Source organism: Squalius cephalus, assembly GCF_949319135.1.
Source record: "Squalius cephalus genome assembly, chromosome: 18".
NCBI classification, from domain to species: Eukaryota; Metazoa; Chordata; class Actinopteri; order Cypriniformes; family Leuciscidae; genus Squalius; species Squalius cephalus.
This window is the reverse complement of record NC_137139.1, coordinates 23292865-23306248: the sequence shown is the minus strand read 5'-3', so window position 1 is coordinate 23306248 and position 13384 is coordinate 23292865. Positions and strand designations below refer to the sequence as shown.

Below are 13384 nucleotides of genomic sequence, written 5' to 3'. Positions count from 1 at the left end.
GCTATTGTCAAGAATGAGTTGATCTGAGTCACTGTAACCACAAGTTGGTTTGGAGAAGTGTGAAGAGTTTTGAAAAAGTTTTGTATTTTCAGTTTCCCCTTTTTGCACAAGATTTTGATTCCTCTTCCTGAGATTTGATACATTTTTACTTTGTTTCTAAAACTCAATATTTAAATGTGTGTGTATGGGTTTGGTTATACTTGTGAAGGCTAAAATGCTTTCACTTCACTAAAAATGTCCTCACTGATATAGTAAAACCTATATAACAGTGACTGATGTGTTAAAGAATGTTTTTCTTTAAATTTGACTTGTGTGCTGTTTAGTCTTAAGCTGGGGACACACTTAACGACTGTAAGGATGGTTATATGTAATTTGTTTGATACTTAGGCCTACGACTGATCATGCCCAACTGCGCTGAGTCAGAGACAGAGGCGTTCAGTTGGTGTTCACAGTCGGTGTTTAAAAGTCTGCTCCAGTTGTTAGAAACAGTCTATAAGTGTGTTCAGTTCAGTCTTAGAATGTTTCAGCTAGTCGTTAAGTGTGTCCCTGGCATTAGAGGTAGCCTATGGTTAAATAACTAGAATAAACCTCTCTCTGGCCACTACACACTGCAGTGTCGTGTTACTGCAGTGTGTCCAGCTGCTCTAATTGTAAACAATGACACCCGTATCTCAGTTTTCATGATTTCCTGACACACAAAAAAAATAAAAGCATGGGTGAGACTGATATGGTGGGATGACAGTCCTTCTAAAATAATATGTGGGAGTACGTTTGTGTGTAGTAGGCCTAGAAATTTCAAAACTGAGGATGTTTGCATCTCATATCTTAAACCTGCTGAAATGTTCCTATAGAGTTCTTTATAAATAAATGTATTTCCCAACTAACCTGCCGCAGTTTAGTGCTCCTCTTCTCATTAACAGTGTTTTTTTCTCTTACTGATCATATTTCATGTTGAATTTAGGCCTACTTCTTTTTTCTTTTTTTATGAATTTGACTGATAAATACCCTTACGAAAATTAACCATGGTTTTATTATAGTAAAAATTTAGTAGGGGGAGACCGGGGACAGTTGCAACAGGGGATGGTTGCAACATGTCATTTTTCTCCAATCAGAAACAAGCTAGAGTGATGACACTCACACTGCACATGCACAGTTAGACCCTCCCCCCACCAAAAAGACAGTAGACATATTCAACATCTGCTGCAGCATTTATTGAACAAAACTTGTTTTTTGTTTATTTTGTATGAATTAATCAAAACTTACTTAGTTTGAATTATTGTTTTGTTGACTTCTAAGTGACATGGTTAGCATGTGTCATAGTCAGTGTGTCTAACCGGCACATGATGTTCTGTCATGGCTGATAGGGTTGGGGACGGTTGCAACAAGTTATAAATTGCATGTTTAATAAAAGTTTGTTGCATTGCAAATTGTTCAATTCTTCCTGTCTGACACTGAATTATGGAGAGATTGAATAGCATCTGTAACGCCTGCACACTGAATCTATGTAGGCCTATGTTCTACACATGAACAAACAAAACTCAATAACCGTTATTTGATAAATATGACTAAATAAATAAATAATAGGCTACAATAATATTATTGAAATAAATAATACTATAATATTATAGCAGGCCTAAAACAGTTAATATTTTCAGAATTCTATGCTCATTGAGACAAAAAGCTTAAGTTAATTAATGAAATTTAAGGTATTTTTAACATGTTACAACCGTCCCTGGTTTGTGTTGCAACTGTCCCCTGGGTCGGGGTCAGTTGCAACATCTCTGACTTCTTCCATTCAAATAAATACTGTGAACGATATGTTATATGTAATCATCTTTAAATGGTATGGGTAATTAGCAGACAGATGCAAGTTTAATATATACAAATTTGGTTGGTCTAGTCCAAATAGTCTCTGAGTAATTGAGAGAAATGCAAAAAGTGTTGCAACTGTCCCCGGTCTCCCCTAACTGTTTTTCGCAGATTGATTAGCCTACCATTTGTATTAGTTTTACTACAAATGCCATGGTTAAATTATGGTTATGATTTGTTGTTACAATGGTTTAACTACAATAGCCATGTTTTTTGGTTTTATTTGTTGTGAAACCATTGTTAGTTTTCTTAAGAGTAGTATTAAAATAGATGAATGAATGCGCGGTAACTACCTTAAAGAAATTTAACGATGTTAAAATTTGAATTAATCGCAAACAGTAACACGTTGACAGCACGACTGGTTTGAATATTACGAATTTTGGCATAAATGTGTGAATTACATGATTGTCAATGAAAATGAGAGATAATGAATAACATATTGAAATACAAATAAATATGTTCATTCTGATCTTATTCGTCAAGTCTCCCACACTGCAATGTCAAGGTAACTAGTTTAGACGAGCATTGACACCGTGTGGTGAAATAATCATGTATGTTTACGAGCCACAGCTCTCTCAGATCGGCTTATGTTGGATTAAAACTAGTTGCTTTGAGTTTCACTGCTACGAGGCCTTCCGGTAAACAATTTTGCTGTAGGCTAATAAAGGTATATAGAGGTTTTTTGGCTTTTAGTATGAATATGTAAGCCTTACTGTTATCTAAGCTATTGTGCTCCAAATCAAAATTCACAATTAGAAGATATAAGCATTCAAAACTTAGAGTAGCCGCTGCCTATCACTACAGCTTCTTTAAATGCTCTCTAGATTCTAAAGCGTCCCACCCCCTACATTATAGATAGATGCTGAAGCTGCGGTTAAAATTAGTCACTTCACACATTACTATTTTTCACATGGTGAATTGCGCACTATACAGGTGTCAGGAAATGATTCAGACAGTGTAAAAATGCTTTCCATTGTGGTGAATGAAGTCTGGTTTTCACATTAGTGTCACTTGAACTGCCACAGCAAGTCTGCTCCGGTCCAGAGACACGATAGCACAGATCGCATCAAATGCACGAGTCGGCACAGACCAGAAAACATCGCAACGGACAAGGCATTTATAGGCTACTTGATAACTACTAACCATCTTAATTGAGAATTAGCGGTGAGAAGTAAGGTGCACAGGTTATGTTTGTTTTAGTACACCTCACCAAAACCACACTACAAAAGAATTGTTTTAAACCCAGTAGGCCTACACCTTGAGATTATTATTTGTGACATTAAAACAAAATATAAGGATTTGAGAACATGTATACAACTAAATTAAACTATGATCTCTTAAATATTTTCTAATTTCACTGAACATTTTCTTTAATTCCTTGAACATTTGTATTAAAGGGGTGGTTGATTATGATTTCACTTTTCTAACTTTAGTTAGTGTGTAATGTTGTTGTTTGAGCATAAACATCATGTGCAAAGTTACAAGGCTCAAAGTTCAAAGCAAAGGGAGATATTTGTTTTTATAGAAATCGTTTTTAAAGACAAATGGCTGGTAGGGACTACACAACATTCCTCACGGGTTAGTGACATCACCAACCCTAAACTTTACATAAACCCCACCCCCGGAACACGCAGTCCGTGTTGAGAAGAGGAAGAGTTGTTGTAGTCGAGCACATTTGTGAGTCAGCTCAAACTGTAGCATCCGTCTTTTCACATGCAATCTGTGCATCTCACAACAGTTCCTATAGGAGCGATTTAAAATAATTAACTCCACATCAGCAACATACATTCATCAACTAACCATTCAGAGACATCCTGACATTCTACATGTTGTCACTTCTTCTTGAGTCTCTCCATCTTTGTCTGACTTCAGTTTTAACATAAAAGGCAGAACAATTTCTAACATTATAGTGTGTGTCTGCGTGAGGTAATCGGAGCTGCTAATAGGGGTGTAAATAGGACAGTTAATCACGATACGATACGATATCGATTCTCTCAGCCAGCAATATGATATTTGTCGATACCTCAAAAAATTCTGATACGATTATGATTCGATTCGATTCAGGGCTATATCGATCGATTAATCGATATTTAGATATTATGTGCCAAGTGTACACAACCAGTTATGTTTATTAACTCACACTAATACATGCAAAAATATATAACATGAAAGTTTAATTAAACTCTTTGAAAATTGCACACCCTTTCCCAATTGGGACATTTACAAGTTGTTTGTTAAAAGTAAAAAAAAAAAAAAACATGATATATGAAAATGTATGTGACAGAAGAGCTCATTTGCAAAAACAGCGCTAACTCCGTTCTTGTTCATTTTCATATATCATGTTTTTTTTTATATTGTGCATTTGAATATCAATCAAACTGCAGCTGGATTGTTTTGATTAAGTAATAATAACAAAAAAATACAGGTACCGGTAACTTATAAAATTAAAGTTAATTGAAAGTGAATTTTTGTGGCAAAAGCAGATAACTCCACGTTTCATGTTTCAGAGTTAAACAAAGCCAAGTAATTGCTATGATACATAATAAAACACTTGGTTAATCTTTGTAACGTTAATCTTCTCAGATGACATAGACGCCTGTCAAACTTTGTTGTTGTGATTAACGTACACGCAATACAGAGAGCTTTTCCCTCACCACTAACGTGCTGTTTTAGCAAGATTCCGTGAAAAAGTTTCAGCTTTTATTTTCCTTTTACGCTCCAAAGAAGATATCACAGGTTCATCAAGTTCGCTGAAATCCATCCTCGATCACGTTTAGTCAGCTTTGACGAAACTCCTCTCAGCTAGCGCGTCTTTTCAAAGTGACAAGCAAGCAGCCTTGTTACCTGACCTGAATACTGCACACTGATTCGCTAAAACAGACTTTTTGGGGCTTGTCGTTTCTGCTGTAAAACATGAACTTGCGATGCCTTGACAGTGGAAAATACCATTTGTGACAAAGGGTTAAGTCAATCTTGTCAGGCATCTATTTCAGCGGAGGTTACGTGAGGATGTGGAGTGTGTCAAAATAGTCGATTGTCGAGTTCACGTACGTGATCATAGGTAACTAACTAACTGCGCGAACTCGACAATCGACTACTGTGGACTTCGACCGAAAACAGGAAATAAATACAGGTATGTGCGCTGGCTGAATTATTATCATTTTTATTCATATCTTTCACATCTACTGCAGTCAGATTCACCGCGTTCACTCTGAAGGAATCACTCACAATGGCTGGGCACTTGTAATGACACATCAAGGATGTTAAGAGGCTAAAAGCAGGTTTAAAACTTGCCCCATTGAAGTCAACAGGGTGCAAATTTTTAAAAGAGGATAACACGGTGTAGGCAACACCGATTTTTGTCGTTGTTCTCTGTACTGACAGCACTCCAAATTTACAAAAAAAACTGAGTTCTTCTTTAATGAAGACTTGTGTTTTCTTTGTGATGGCAACTGTTGTTTTCCAGGTTTCTGCTCCATATAGAATAACTGCTTTTACATTGGTATTGAAGATCCTGACTTTGGTCTTGGTTGATAGTTCTTTAGATCTCCAAATGCAGTTGTATAAATGCTGCTCGTGCTTTCCCTATCCGTTGTTTGGCATCCATATCTGAGCCTCTCTGCCTGTCGAAGACACTACCCAGGTAGGTAAAGGCATCCACCTCCTCCAGTGCTTTTCTGTCTAGTGTGACCGGGTTAGTGGTGATTGTGTTAATCTTGAGAATCTTACTCTTGCCTTTGTGAATGTTGAGGCCAATTTGTACGGAGGTATCTGCTACACTTGTCATATCCTGCAGGCTGGTGCTGAGAGGCAGACCAAGAAACACATGGCGCAGAGAACTGGACACAGAACTTAAGATCATGAAGATGACCTGGAACCAATTGGAGAGGAGAGCCCAGGACAGAGACTCTTGGAGATCCCTTATAGATGGCCAATGCCCGTCTAAACTAAACTATGTTAAGTTCAAGGAGTTCAGTAAAGTTGGCAATGCACAGATTTTCACTTCCTGAATCAATAACTTGTGAGCCAAACGACACCCATTTCTAATCACTGTAACGTAGACAACGAGCTACAACCTAATTTCCCTCAAAACAAGCTTTATAATATAAATTGATCTCTATGAGCAGACGGCTTCAAAATGTAAAAATGCAGAATGTTTTCTGTGATGGTTGGGTTTAGGCCGTGTGTCCACCAAAGTGATTTTTTTTACGCGACTGGGATATTTTTTTCAATTTTCACTGGGAGCGCCGCATTTTTAAAACTGCATGAGCGTAAATGGATACCATCATGTTCACCTTGAATGCCCAATACAGTGTAATTCACCTTAGTTTTTCATGTGATGTTATGTAAGGAAGTAGGATCAGCAGATCTTAAACATATTCTTAAATTTGTAATCCTACAGTCCCCTCTTTGAGAGTTCTAATAACTCTCACATAATATACAAATTTAAACCTTCATAAGTCCATTCTGTAGATTATGTTTGTTAGCATAAGCCCATCTTCCAGTCTTGTAACTTGAAAAAGTTACAGGCACATATAACTTATTCTGTCGTGTCCTTGATTTACATGAGTGTCATAGTTCTTCTCAAAACCATAACTGTTGACATATATGACGCAGGGTGTAAAATGTTGTATAAACTACATGATTACACAGAAAACCATGTAGCATAAGAGTGGAAGTCTTGAAAGTCCATGGTGCCTGAATAGCTGTGAAGTCTGTTTCCTGTAGAGGCCATTTCCCACGTAGAGTCGCTCTGATGACTCATCCCTCATGAGGCTTGTTCATGGAAATCTGAGGTGATGCTTTACACCAGGTTGCCGCTTGTGAAGACATCATGGCATATACACATACCTGTAACACAAGAAAACAAAGAAACGGCAGACCAGCAGTATTAATGCATGGACTTCATTTTTCCATAAGTCTGTTGATCGTATAGTGGTTTTACGTCTAACTCTTATCAAAGTAAACTTCTGGTGACCATATAGTTTTTACATATAACCATATTACAGTAAACATTGTGATCGTATAGTGTTTTTTCTTAACCTAGTCTTAATTGATTCGACCCCTATGGACCAGTGAGGTGGGGATAAACTACTGAGAGGGGGAAACCTATGAGGAAATCTTCACCACAGGGTTGGCCCCCGAGCCCTGTTGCACTTCGGTTCTTCCATGGGCTCCTCACTGGTCTGTGTGTCCTATTCTGTCCCTGTAGGTGGTGTGCACACTGTACAGTGTGTGAGAAATTAGTTCCTTTTGTTTTGAAGCTTGTGAATAAGAAACTTATTGTAGGAAGCAACAGCATATCTTGCCTGATTGTTGCCTTCAATAACCTTATGCAGTATGCAATTTATATCAATTTATGAAAATTCCCAAAATAATGCAATTATGAATTGGCACATTTCCATTCTCCCGTGAATCATCAGTCATAGTAGACATCATAATAGAGGATGGGTGTCTGACTGGAATATTCTGTGGTATAACATTTAAGGCTGTGAGTGTACTTAACCAGTGTTTCCCCAATGGGTGGAAGTGGTAGTCAACTTCTCTTTGTTTATTTACAAAGAATCCTTCATCTTTGCTGTAAATAGTCTACTGGAGAAATGAAGCACTCACAGCCCAAATGGTTAACACCTCAGCAAGCTGCCCCACGAGTTTAATGACAAGGGGAGGGGCTGCTTCAGAGTAGCAAGCAGACTGAGTAGAAGCTGAGTAACATGGTTAATTTCTCTTGCATTCTTTTTGTTTTTCCTACACTCTTTCATCCAATGCCCAGGTTTATCACAGAAATTACATCTGCCCTCCCTCTTAAGACATTTACGTTTATGTTTCTTCTCTGTGTTTATGTTAAAGGATGCTGCTGCAATTTTTACTCTTGCCTTGACATCAGAGTCTCTTTCCCAAGTAGCTAACCTGTCCAAGTTGTTTTGCAGGGTTCTATTGGACCATGTGAAGTCTAAGAAAGGCAATGTCTTTCTATGTTCTGACAAAAGACCATCAAACCATGTGCGAACTAATGGACCATTATCATCTAGCACCTTCTCTGAAGTGTCAGCTATCACACTATATGCTGCTGCTGACTGACAAAATCTTTCAGTGTACTCACACACATTTTCACCCTTCTTCTGTACACAGCTAGTGATCTTTGACCAGTCCACTTTTGGTCCAACAATGTTCTTTTAACACTCTCAGAACTCCCTCTCTCAATTAATCTTTTTTGGCATTTTGAAACTCAGAATTGTTTACAGCACTTTCAAAATCATTGAATTCTGACTCAGTCAAGATCTGTGATACTAGCTGGGTGACTTCAGCTAGAGACATATCATAGAGCCGCATCTTTCTGGACAACTCTTTCCTAAACTCAGAAAAAATTCTATGCACTGATGGCAAACTCTCAGCAAGTCTCTCTATGGCTTCAGGACCTAAAGTTGTATTGACTGCTTGTAACTGCAGTATGGGGGTTGCAGATGGAACTGTATCAACCCCTTTTCCCCTACTCTGAGCCTTTGGTCTTGCTCCACACACTTCAACTGCATTTACATCTTTATTCATCAATCCAGCATTGACATTGTCCTCTATTATATAAAAAGATTGTAAATCAGGATAGCTTTCATCTGACTGTTGGTCTTCTGAGTCACATTTGGTTGAGGCTTTGTCATGGCCCACCTTGTCTGTGAGACAGGACACTCGAGTGTGCAATTGTTTGTTCTGTTCATTTAACTTAGCAATACACATAGCTTGTTCTTGTGCAATGGATAAGCTAAATTATCTGTGGCAGCAGATAATGCCTTTTATGTTTATATCTGATACATGCACCAAGAACTTTTTTGCATTCTTCAATTTTCTTCTTCAACATTCTTCATTCTTCATACTTTTTCTGGATCAATACCAAATTTCTTGGTCAAATCCAATTTGACTGACTCAGTCACTATGGAGTCCATGTGCTCTCCTAACAATGATTTGAATTCACTGTCTGTCCATAAAGGGGTACCTAGTCCACCTTTCTCAGTTGTTGGAATCAGTCTAGCATTCTTTCTCAACATTTCGTAATGTCTCTCACAACAGGATACATTCAACACCTCCCTGACAAAGCAGAGGATAAACTTGTAAATTTGTTAACACGGAGCAACTCTTGTTAACCTTCCCTGACAGAGCAGAGGATAACCTAGTTAATACACATCAAAATGTATCCAACCTTCCCTGGTGAACAGAGGAGAACCAATTTGAACCTTCCCTGACTTTACAAAGGATGAACCTTCTTCTCTAGCATAGTAGAGGATAACTAGCCTGTTAACCAAACCCAGCAGCTGTTTGTTAACACTTCTCTGGCGGCGCAGAGGAAAACCACATGTACTGGTCTGTAGCAGTTCTTTGGATAGAGTGACACTCACCAAATCGTGGTTGAGCTGAAAAGATTCAGTCTGGAGCGATGTCAGGTGAGAAGCTCTATCCGGGTCACGGCACCAAAACTGTAGGAAACTCAAAATCGAAGACCAGGAGACTTGGTTCTTTCTTCAGCAGGATTCTTTATTGAGAACACGAGCTGTCGTAGCTGCAGTCATCAAGTCTAACTAACGTAACTTTACATGGTATCTTATAGGCATTCAGTGGGCAGTCCTTAAAGGTGCGGACAGTCCTTAAAAGTCTTGACCTTACACACTGCCTTAAAGATGACCACTAAATCTAATCATCTAAAGACAATAGAGGCAATTACCCCCAACTGGAGATAATGGTACCCCCAAAATTGTATAAACAACACATGGTCACAAGAACTAAGACTATGTAAACATTCACACATAGTTCAACTCTCAGTAGGAAGATCAAAGACTAACAAAACCCCTTCAATGGAAACTATATTGAATCTAATCAGTAAATGGATACCATCATGTTCACCTTGAATGCCCAATACAGTGTAGTTCACCTTAGTTTTTCATGTGATGTTATGTAAGGAAGTAGGATCAGCAGATCTTAAACATATTCTTAAATTTGTAATCCTACAGTAACGAGGCGCTTAGTTTTTTTATTTTTTTATTTTTTTCACGCTGAAGCGCTGAGCGTTCAGCGTTTTTTACAGGTCGCCGAGAGTTGAAGAATGTTCAACTTTGGGTAAAACGCAGCGCTCATCACTGTCACTTTTTACCCAACCGTCCAATCACAGTGGAGGAGGGGCGGGACTAATACCACACCGACCAACCGCCACATTCTGCTTGTACAACGTCAACAGATGATGACAACAAAAAGCATAATAACGGAATAAAATCAATTAAAACAAGAGCCGGAGAAAATATGTTACATTGTATCGACATTTTAATATAGAATCAACACAGAAACTAAATATGTGTGAAATGAGATACTACTAGTAACACTTTCGCGAATATTCCGTATCATGACAAGCAAAGTGTCTCAACTGGAAAAAAACGCAGCACTGCCAAAACGCTCTCAAGCGCCCACAGCTAGCCGTTTTCAGCAGAGCACCTAGCGTTTTCCGCTGGCTAAAAACGCTTCGGTGGACACACAGCCTTAGGGTAGAGTTAATGTAATATAGCAGTCTGCACAGTATAAAACAGGAATATACAGTTGGATGTCAATTGGTCAATGGAAAGTGTGCGCGTTTGTGTGGATTGTTTTGTAGGGGTTTTTCTTCCTTTTTCTTTTTAATCTGGCAAGAACAGCTTTTAATAAATCCCTTAGTTTCTATGCAGTCGTCATAGATTGAAGGTATCACTTGGCATTTGTCTTTTGATATAAAACCACATTAGATCTGTTGTTTCTAGGCAGCCAGAAGGTAAACTAACATTGTTTACACTATCCAGACTGGCAGAATGAAAATGCCTCCCACTCACTGAACTGATGCTTCACCTCAAACTAGATTAGATTAGATTAGATTAGATTAGATTAGATTAGATTCAACTTTGTAATTGTGCAGAGTACAAGTACAAAGACAACGAAATGCAGTTTGCGTCTAACCAGAAGTGCAGAAAAGTGCAATGTGTTATACAAAGTATAAACAGATGGTGCATAAGCAGGACAAGAAATATAGTGCAGTGTAAACAATAGTGTATATAGTTGGTTTACAGAAGGTAGTTTAGAGTAAAATAAGTTAAATATAAATATGTGCAGTGTATTAGCAGTTTCTTTGTAAGAGCAGAATAAATATGGCTATGTAATATGAGCAATGTATGAACAGCATGTACAGATATGTGCAATGTAGTAGCAGTAACCTTGTAGTAAGAATAATATAGATATATGCAGTGTATTAACAGAATATATTATAAGAAAAACAGAATAAATATGGATATTCAGCATGAACCATATAGACAGATATGTATAGTATGTACAGCTATGTACAGTGTGGTAATAGTACCATTGTAGTGCAGAGACAGTAACATTATAAAAGTAGTTAGATTGGGGGCTTGGTTGGTTGTCACCGAGATGCAGAGCTAGAGTTCAGGTGACAGCCGCAGGAAAGAAGCTTCTTCTGAACCTGCTGGTTCGGGTATGGAGAGACCTGTAACGTCTCCCGGAGGGAGATTTGTAATCTGTGATGGCCTAGATGCTTTGCCACATGCATCGGGGGTCAGAGTTGTTCTTGAAGTGATCCTCAATCCTTAGCTTGTGGTTGTGCTAGGCCTTTTTGATGCCCCTTTTTAGGTTAGCCCTGGATGATCATAGATTTGAGTTTTGGTACAGAAAATGGATAGATGGATTTGAGCTTGGAAACCGCTGCATTTTTAAGCTCAAAGACGTCCTAGCACTCTCCAATGGTTAAGCTAGTTCCATAACACTGAAGAGAAACGTGAAACAAAAATATGAAAATGAGGTCCTTGTTTTGTGTTTTAACTGATGCTGCGGTTGGTTGGTTGGTTGGTTGGGTTTAATCACCTTGAAATGCAATGTAAGTCGCTTTGGATAAAAGTGTCTGCCAAATGCATAAATGTAATCATCTGTGTTACGAACCCTTTTGTTAAAAGTGGCTACGTAAGGGTTTCACAACATAAAGAAGGACACGTGAAACACGAGTGCGCTGCGTTGACATTTATTATACTCACAAACACGTAAAAACTCACGAAACACGTATCACAGATTAATGAACTTCAAAATAATATGAAGGTAACAAATATTAATAAGACGAACAGCAAAGTAATTTAACTAAAGAAAAAGAGAATATAAAAGAAAACAAAAGCTTGTTTGCTGGTTCTCCTCTCTCCTGCCATGCTCCGCTTCAGCGTCCTTATTATAGTAGATCAGGAACGACTTCAACGAGCCGCAGGTGTATAATGATACACAGGTGCGAACCTATTAATAAACTCAGACACATAGAAAAAAAGAAGAGTCATGACGTCATCACAAGGAGAGGGAAACACTAGACACCAACCGTAACACTCCCCCACTTAAAGAAAGAACCAGTCTTCTTTTTTAGACAGGTTCTGGATGAAGCGAACAGTAAAAGCAACCAAGAACATAGTTACAATAATACAACTTACACACCTACATATAAAATTAAATTATACATTTACCTAGCCCCGAGAAAGGGCATCTGCCACGATGTTGTCAGTTCCTTTCTTGTGGTAGACCTCGAGATTATAACATTGAACCATTAGCGCCCAGCGCATCAGACGTTGGTTATGATTGTACATTTTATTTAAAAAAACCAACGGATTATGGTCCGTGTAGACGATGACGGGAGTAGAGCTGTATCCAACATACACGTCGAAGTGCTGCAAAGCAAGCAACATAGCTAGAGTCTCTTTTTCGATAGTAGAATAATTCAACTGGTGACAGTTGAATTTAGCTGAGAAATAAGATACTGGATGGGATATTCCATCAGCACCACTCTGAAGTAGGACAGCTCCAACTCCGGTCGCGCTGGCGTCTACCTCAAGCTTGAACGGACGAGCCAGGTCAGGAGCAGACAACACCGGAGCACTGCAAAGGAGAGACTTTGCACACAAAAAGGCACTTTGACATACATCAGTCCAATTAAAAACAACTTTAGAGCTGCACATCTTCGTTAAGGGAGCGACCACAGTCGAATTTTTTTTACAAAAACACCTGTAATAGCCAGCCATGCCTAAAAATCGTCGTAACTCTCTCCTCGTAGTGGGCACAGGGTATGCAAGAATAGCGGCCACTTTTGCGTCGACCGGACGTACTTGACCGTTTCCAACCTGTTTCCCCAAGTATGTAACGGAGGCTTTCGCAAAATCGCATTTAGTCAAATTTAACGTTAAAGAGGCAGCTGTTAATCGGCTAAAAACATTGTGCAAAGTAGAGATGTGCTCATTCCACGTAGAAGAATAAATAACGACATCATCAAGATAAATATTACAGTTTGGAACGTCACTCAACACTGTAGACATTAACCTTTGAAAGGTAGCAGGCGCGTTCCGAAGGCCGAACGCCATACGCGTATATTGAAAGAAAGAATCGGGAGTCACAAATGCGGAGATCTCAGAAGCACGTTCAGTCAATGGCACCTGCCAATAGCCTTTTAAAAGATGTAATTTCGTAATGTACC

The 13384-nt window shown here is 38.6% G+C and overlaps 1 protein-coding gene across 2 annotated transcripts in view; it reads left to right on the top strand.

Annotated features, from left to right (window-relative positions):
* b4galnt1a (beta-1,4-N-acetyl-galactosaminyl transferase 1a) overlaps window positions 1–13384 on the top strand; it is a 42908-nt gene that overhangs the window by 1145 nt on the left and 28379 nt on the right. The gene's annotated exons all lie outside the window — the stretch shown is intronic.